This window comes from Dinoponera quadriceps, unplaced genomic scaffold, assembly GCF_001313825.1.
Source record: "Dinoponera quadriceps isolate SergipeBrazil2010 unplaced genomic scaffold, ASM131382v1 scaffold707, whole genome shotgun sequence".
NCBI lineage: Eukaryota > Metazoa > Arthropoda > Insecta > Hymenoptera > Formicidae > Dinoponera > Dinoponera quadriceps.
In genome coordinates, this window is record NW_014555450.1 from 3301850 (window position 1) to 3311009 (window position 9160).

The window sequence follows — 9160 nt, forward strand, 5'->3', positions numbered from 1 at the left end:
TATTCCGAAATTGCTCAGTTAGACTCCGCGAGACGCCGCGGAAATTTATCACGACGGACGTAATTCAGAAATTCAAGCGACATCAACGCTAGACGAACCGCGTTACTATAATTACATACTGATTATTACTGAACGTGAGCTTTCGGTCGTGCACTCGTATATTTTAAACACTTCCAAAGATGCAGTTCGCACAGAGATTTCTTTGGATTTCATCAAATTTCTTCAATTGAGACAATTTTGTCCTTCGGAAGTCTGGCTCCTCGAACGATAAATATCTTTTACGTCGAATAATATTTCTTTTGTATTTTCATCCAGACATTGCGATCGTTGTCACAAGCAATAAATGATTTGAAAGAAGTAACACTACGTTAGAAAACTATTAAAGAACTTCTTTGTTTCGATGGAACGATATATATATAATGTTTAATATATAATGAAATGATTTTGTTTTATTGAAAACAAATATTACTTCCAGGTTTCATTCTTGGCTGAGGCAGTATTTTTCGCAACATTTTAGGGGGATCAATTAATGTTAATTAATTAATAGTTTGGGTATTCGAGGCTTTCATTAATAACAATTGCGATACAGAATTGGTTTGACGCGAAAGATAGATTTCCCACGTACGCTTGAAAATCGGACAAATTAGTCGGTACGTGCGTTTACACTGTCAAACACATACATTTATCCTCCCATATCAAATTTATTCGCGCCAACAATCGCGCTCGGCTGTAATAAATCTTCCTATATTTCTAATGATTGTATATATCACGAGCGTAATACATTTAATTTGCTAGTATTATTTCCTCTAAGTAATATATATTAATTAATATTATGTCTTTTATCAAGCAACACAGTTTACTCTAGTGAAACAATCCGATTAATTATATAATTAAGAACAAATCCGTAAAGTATGAGCATTAATTTTGCAATATTAAAAATTGCAATTGACTTTGACTTCATCCGAAGCCGTGAGAATACGTTTCCTTCGACTCGACGGTTCGCATCAATATGCTTCAAAGGAAGTCGCGTGAGTCTCGCAAGCCGCGCCAATTAATTAACCATTACCGAATACGCGCCAATTTATCTTCCATGTCGCGCCGTAAAAGCGTCGGCAGTCTCGTTTGTGCGGAGCGACGAGTTTTCCTGGAAAACATCGCTGACTAATATCGCGTCGTTTCTTTCCTTCGTCACGGCACTTCTGATCTCTCTGTAAAGAGAAGAAGGCGACTACTCGCTCTCGGCCTCATTACGCGCGGGACTTCTCTCGTCGCGACTCTCCACGAGACGGCAAAGTGGCTCCGCCAGAAGCGGCCGTATATCCGTGCATAACAACTAAATGGCGCATCGTGCCTTGTTTGCCGGCACGCGCGTCTACGTGTTTCAATTACAGAATAATTATCGTGCGTGGCCGGCGCTACGAAGAGCGTCGTTTAGCTCGGAACGATGTACGTTCCGAGAGATGTTGCCTTTGATTACGCCCCGGCTGGCCGGAGGAGTGAAACCGGCACCCATCGGGGGGAGCCATCGGACCCATCGAAAGGCAACCGGTTAAACTTCGAAGTACCTCGGGCCCGTTTCGGTTGTTCAGCTTTCGATACGGTCCTGTCGGATTTTTCGAAATCCGCCTGGCCATTTCGTTATTCGCGAGACCAATCGACGTCTATGGTAATTAAAACCGTTTCATTACCCTCGACATTTTCTCGAGTAAAATACCACGCCTATTGAAATGCAGAGTGACAGCTGAGTCACTCAAATTCGAATGATTTACATTCGTGCACAGAGAAAGGGATTTTTTGGATTTAAAATAAAATTTCTTTAATTAAAACAAATTTGTCTTTTGGAGTGGAGCGAACAAACGAGTGTTTGATTCGACAAATAGGATTGTTTGGTTTCTCAATAAATATCTCTTTGCGTCAAGTAACATATTTCTTTTATGTTTTTATCCAAGCTTAATAATGTGGTTGTGACAAGTAATAAATTATTTGAAGGAAATCACACTATGTTAGAAGAATATTATAAAGAACTTCTTTATTTCGTTGGAACGATATTTAATATGTAATGAAATAAATTTGTCTCTTATTGAAAACCAAGCATTATTTCATCGAAATAATATTATTTTTCCTTTTTAACGTGGTTTACTGTAGCGGGACAACCTTTTTACTCAAATGAAACGAAGTCTGATATTAAATTGTGTTATTTACATTAACCAAACCCAGGTCAAACGAATATATAAACTAAATCCAAAGAGACCTTTTTCTCTGTGTACAGAATGAAGTCTTTATTCTCCGAATCGTCAAGTAAATATTTTTGCCGAAACAAAATTGAAGGAGCGAAAGAAGCTATATTAAATACGGGACAACATTAATATATATATATTACAAAGTAATAAAAAATAAATATAAATAAACAAATAGCAATATTAATTGGGGACGAATCTGAGTGATTTTTCACTGCTGTTTCGGGTGCATTTTCCTTCGTTTTTACCGAGATATTTCACTTGGGGTAATTCAGAGAGCAAAATAAAAAAATTATCACTCGAACAATGTACACGTACGTTGAAAGATATTCCGCCCGTCACACGCCAGTACGCGGACGTAAGACGAACGTTGATTAAGGACTTTTTGTATGCGGCGTGCCGGCATGACGGACGCGAAGCCGACGTAAATCGCCGGCGAATTTTCTGAACAAAATCGCGCGCATTCGTCAAGTCTACTCAAATTACCCGATGAGGCTGAATCAGGCCGGCGGTTTTTCATCGCGCTCTTACCGTCGTATCGGCAGTAAGAGCGCGGCGACAAAAAACAAAATTGCCGTACTTACAAATGATGCGCCGAAACGAGCGACGAGGGAAGAGGAGGCGGACGGGCACCTACTCGACGCTGAAGAACATTTCGGCCGCGCGTGATCAAAGGATCGCTTTCGATTCTCGCGCAAGAACATAATTCACGGTAGTTCTCCTCGCCGTCCCGCGTATCGGAACTCGCGACGGTCGCTTTTATCGACCCGTACGAGCATCCGTAACGAGACGTGGGCGCATCTGCACTGTTTTTCACGCCGTTAGATACGGGGCCAGACTAAGTTTGCAAAAATCCGAGCCGACCACATCGTTGGCGATTACTAACATCTCGATAATTTTACAATAATAACCAGACTCGGTGTCTCTTCCGTTCTCTGGTATCTTTTCGTATTTTCTTCCTTTTGTTGCACGAGCTTCGGCCGATAAGTTATTAATCGATTCTATTCCCGCTGAATAGCTCCGTTTATCCGCGGCGAACTGAATATCGGTATCGACGGTAATGCACGCGCTTAATCACAATATTTTAACGCGATTATGCGTAAATTCCTGGCGAATACCGGGCGCGTTGTGTGACGGCGACAGGCAAACCGGTTCCAATGAGACGACGTTAATTAACGGTCTGTTAATAATAAATCGCCCGGCGCAACCACGCGCGACTTGAAAGCATCGCCAGGCACACCGACCGACAGAATTTCAATTTAACGGAACGTAATCGCCCACGATCTCATACGTTGCCCCACGTGCGTGACAAGTAAGGATCATTAACACGGGGACGTTTAATAAGCGCTATCATTAATTACCAACGCGCGGCACAGATTGCATCCGAGAAACCGCGTCGAGTTTCCCCTTATGTAAGTGATTTTGAAAATTTGTCTCCATTACGATTAATTATTACCTTCAGACTATACTAAGTGACGCGTAACAATGTTTGGCCCTCGTATCACAACTTTGCAAGGCGGAATGCTCAATTTTACGCGGGGCATCGGATGCGACGTGTTAATCGATTAAAAACGTCGCGCGAATACGTAATTCGCGTAACATTTTCGCGTGCGCAGCCTTGCCTCCAAGATTGAGCACGCGGAATCCCAAGATCTTTGAGCGGCTCTTCAACCTCTTAAGGGACACGCTTATTAAAATCAGAAGTAAATTACTTCATTCTGAAGTGACATAAATATGTTAACACGAAAAGAAGCGTTTAATTGCATTTATCCGACAATAAACAAACCAAATGTTTTGATCGAAGAAAATAGAACTGCCGGTTGTAACAGCCGGAGTTTGGTTCGTAAGAACCGGGCATTCTATTTCTTCCAACCAAAACGCCTCTGGTCTCTTCATTGCCAGATAAATTCGATTGAACTTTTTCCCGTACATTACACGTTTATTCATATTAATGTTATTCACGTTAACGTTAATTTCATTTCGTCGGCAGTGTCGAATTAAGAAAAAAAAAACCACAACTGAGCGTGTCTAAACGTGCACACACGTGTCAGTATCCCTGAAGAGGTTAACATCGGCCTGCTTTCTTCGAGCGGCGCGGTCGCTTTTTGCCTACGGAATTTAACGTCTCCGATCGCGAGGGGAGCCCAGAAGCGGAGATTTTAAGCTCTCCCTTCCCCCCTCGATCCCTACCTGCCCCCCGATATCCCATGATAGCCCGCAAAAAGGAGGATAGCCGCGGATGACGAGCAACCGCATTAATTCTAATTAAACGGCGTCCATTCGCACGTCGGTGTGCCCCGATGATCGGCTTCTCGATCCCCGCGAGTCGAGAGTAGAGACGGGGATCGAGAAGGAGGCGATCGACCTGATCGCAGAAGGGGGGCGAACAACTTTCACGCGCACGCGCTATGGATCTTGTTGCGCGTGCCTCTCTCTTCTGAATCCTCGCGAACACCTGCGAGCCGCGCGCGCGTTGCGTGACTTTCCTCTCTTTCTTTCCCCAATCATGGCGCGACCGCGATTTAATGTCTGCTTTTACGATTGTCAATGCTCGCGCGAGCGAGCGCGCCGAGCGCTCGTCAAACGCGAACGATTATACGATCATCAGCTCGCGAAACGATAGATATACCTTGACGTCGAATATTACCCGACGAATGTAAAATATCGACTCGGGTAGAAGTAAATAATGAACCACATGGGTCGTAACAGGTCCCGCAGCCGCGCGTACGCGAAATTTCATGTATACGTTATGATTCCTTCTCGGCGCACGAGGAAACTATTCTCGCTGCGTCGTAAGAGTTCGACGGTTTGAAAAGGTTTGGAAATCATTCGACTGAATATAAGATAAACGTATAATATATATATATAATGCGATATTGATCGAATTAACAATGTGTAAGAGAAATTTCGATCATCTTTACCGTATCGTGTTCGAGATAGTTAATATAATGTTGCACGCAGGCATATGTAGAGGACGTAATAGGACAAAGTTCTTCTAATTTGGTATATTTGTACAAGATGGAAATTTAAAAATCTGTGATATTGCTAAAGACAAATATGCAAACGTCGTGCCCAAATTTCAGAATTGATAATTTTGGAATATTGATAATTTTGGAATATTGATAATTTTGGTTTAAAAATATAATAATAATAAAGTTTACAATTTAATAATATTCGAAGTACGTGTGCGTATGTGCGTATATTTAAACACTTATACCTTTTTCTATTATCTGTATACCTCTATTAAATCAACTGTGTATGATGCATAAATATAGCATTAATAAAAAAAAAATAAAAAATAACATTATTTTTCGTAATATTATATATATATATTTACCTCAACTTCGTATCAAATTAATATTTATTATTTATGTATTGAAATAAATGTATAGGGACATAATTTTCCTTGATAAATAGTAAATTTATGATAGGTCTCTTTGATGCGTCACTGAAAATATGGCATTTAGTAAATTAACTTCCTTAATACACCCCATATATACGATGCTCTCGTTACGTTGAGAGCCACGAGAGTCTCTCTCTCTCTCTCTCTCGATGCCGTATTTATTTATAATGTACGACGCGCTGCTCGCATTCATTAAGTTCGCGTTCGCGCACAGGCAATCATACATATAGGAGCCATTACCGGCGAATCTTATTTATTTATTAACCATATAACCTGGATACACATCGATTATGAGCTTTTTTCTTTTTCTCTTTTTTTTCAGAGAGGCAGGAGGAAAAAGGATAACAAGTACGCGGAAACCATTTAGGAGCGGCAGATTTTTAATGAGACGCGTGAATCTCACGAAAATCGCTCTCTCGACAACTCGATCCGAGAGTCCCGGAGAGTAAGTAATTCATTTCGTTCGCTCTCGAGAAGCGCGCCCGTGGCCAATGTAAAATGTGTGGGCAGGGAAGAAGTGGCGGGGGGAAGCGTGAAGCTCTTATAGAAACTCGCGCGCGTCTGAATGATCGTCGTCGTCGTTCGCCTGCGCGCCGAAAAACGCACGACTAACGACGATTCTCTTGACTATAATTCTTTCAGCTATGCAGTTATAGTTACAAATACCGAAAATTCTCGTATCTCAGCGCATGAAAATTCCACAAGGAAGAGAACAATTTCATCACATAATTGACAGAGAGATGTCATATTTACGTTACTTTAAAATTCAATTATTTCCTTTCGAACTCAATATATTTGAAGGACGACCTCTTTTTATATTAGTGAAACAATTATCACAGTTTATTACAGCGATTATGTCGATGAGAAATTAATTTCCGCTGAGAAAACAATTATTAATTGTAATCCTGCGAATGTAACTGCGCGTCGAAGCGTAAGGATGTGAAAAAAAAAACTGCGAAAATGTCAGTACAACAAATACGTATCAACGGTCGCGAGGCGGGTCTCCCTCTCCCTCCTGGCGTCGTCGCCGAGGACCGCTCCCTTTAAGCGGAGCTCCACGGCCGAGCCGAGGCAGGTGTTTCGTTCCCGAGATCGTTCTCTCGCGTTTATGCGCGCACGTGCTTTATTGCTCCGTCTCTCGGGCACATCTCAGTGACTCCGGTGCTCGTCAATCAGCGAAGGATGCCGGCCGTCTCTCTTGATCTCCCTCCCTCCCTCCCGCGAGACTCTTTTTCTCCGGGGCCCGTTCTCGCCCCTCCTTTTTGCGGGCGCATAAGAGGTCACGGCCCACGAGAGCAGGTGCCCAAAACCGCGGCTCCACACGCGAACCTCCGGATGCACGCGGACTGACACGCATTCGGTCATGCGCGCATGAGTCGTTACGTAAATCTTCGCTTCAGACATGCCCACACCGTCTCCTCGCTCTCCGTGACTTTGTCGCATGCGAAAGCTCGATACGTCTGTATCGGGGCTCACCGGAAGACCATGTTCCGACGGTATCTCGTATGCTGCCGGGGACCACGTCCCGAAAACTGATCGTATCGTAAAAAATGACGTCCGTTCGTCGAATAAATGGGCGATGCGCGCCCGCTCGTACAGCCGGCAACGGCTATATCCGCTCCTCATCTCGCTCATTGTAGACTCAGGGTGACGCGTCTCGCGAATGCGTCCCATCGTAGAAAATAAAAGAGACAAAGAGAGAGAGAGAGAGAGAGAGAGATAACTGCTTATTGTTGTCTTAAGGCTTCTCCTTTACATTGAGAAAAAATAGTTGCTTATTACTTGAAACAGCTCTCTTATTTGGTTAAACCAAAGAGTAATTTTACAATAATTAAATTAGCAATTAAACTAATAAGAGAAAAAGAATAAAATAAAAATAGAAGACGCACGCATATACAATGGACTGATATTCGTGATAAGAAAATAAATAATTGATTAATTACAGGCTGTGAGAAAAGTAGAATGAACAATATCGGGCCATAAAAAGTCGAAGCGCAGGTATTTCAGTGCTGTAATAAATTAATCGGGGGGAAAGAAAGTAAATTCTGGTATTTATATAGTTGATAAGTAGTCAAACGTTAGATACGGTAAGAAGGAAGATAGTAAGAGGGTAGACGCAAATGTGCGAGAATATGTTTCCGTGCGGTTGTACTCTCGTTACGCGAAGCGGGGTGTGACACGTCGACGAGGACGCGTCTTGTCGCGCGGAGCTTCCGCGGCTGTTCGCCTGCGACGACGTTCCCCAATTTTCCCGTTCCAGCCAAGACATTTCTTCGTTGGCCGCGCGAGATTCCCTGACGGAACGGAATATTGATTGTCGCAATAATTTACCTCTCCTTGCCGGGCGGGAACAATGGCGGGCGATTTATCGCGCTTCACTCCCATTAAGGAGCGTGCACGCGCTGCTCGTGGATGTCCTAGGACTGAATATCGAGTCGTTACATCCGCAAGACTTATGATCTCACTTCCCTGAATGAACATCGGGAATGCTTAAGCCGCGATGGCCGACGTAAACTCACCGTGGTCTTTGTCGCGCACGCACTCGCGCTCGCTCGCGTCCGTCGGATCTGAGGACGAGGACAAAAAGCCGCCGTCTACGTGGAGGCCGGTGTTGCGTTTCAAGATCGTCAAGATGCGCGCTGCATTTACCATTAATCAACGGCGGAGAGTAAATGATTACGCCGATGGCACTCGCACGGAACCGAGCGCGCGCGCTAAGCCCGTGATTGGCGGACCGACGACCGATGACGGATGAGGGTTTAGCGATCTCTCTCGTCTACTTAGCTCGTCCTCTAGGAGATAAGTGGCAGTCGACGTTGACGTTGGCCCAAGGTGGCCCGGATGTCTTGATAATTACAACGGTTCGACACTTACAAAACGGACAAAAAGGACGCGCGTACGAAGGAACTAACCGACGGACGGACGTCGTGCACGCGGTGCTTGGACGCAAAAGTCCCGCTATAAATGTCTGCAGGGAGCGAATTGGCAGGGAAGATGAAGAGAAGGAAGAAGAAATATTAAAAAGAGGCCTAACTCGTTACACACGCCCGACGTTATATGCGCGTCACGCGGCGCGGCGGAAAATAATTTTCAACTCGCCTGACGAGGTGAAGTTACGATTCGATGCGTTTCCCTTTCAGGTTTTGCGCGGGCCACGTGAGCAAGAGTTAGAAAGAGAGAAGGAGAGAAAGAGAGAGAGAGAGAGCGTAGCGCGCGGCATGCCTAGTGCAAGGCGTGCGTGCCGCATTGCACCTGTAATAACATCGGTGGGTTTATAGCGACGACCTATGACCCCGCTCGCGTTCGAGATAGAGGCGAGCGATGCGTCGAAGGGAGCCAAGGTAGTACGTCGATTATCCAGTCATTTTCCCAGGCCCCTTTCGTAGAAGCGCTCGACGTCCAGCCTCGGCCGAGCGTTACACGGAGGACGTGATGCACGTGTGCTGGTGGGTGTATGTCAGAGCTGTTACATTCGGACTCGGGTAGAGACGGCGAAAGCTCCGGGGGGGGGGGGGGGGGG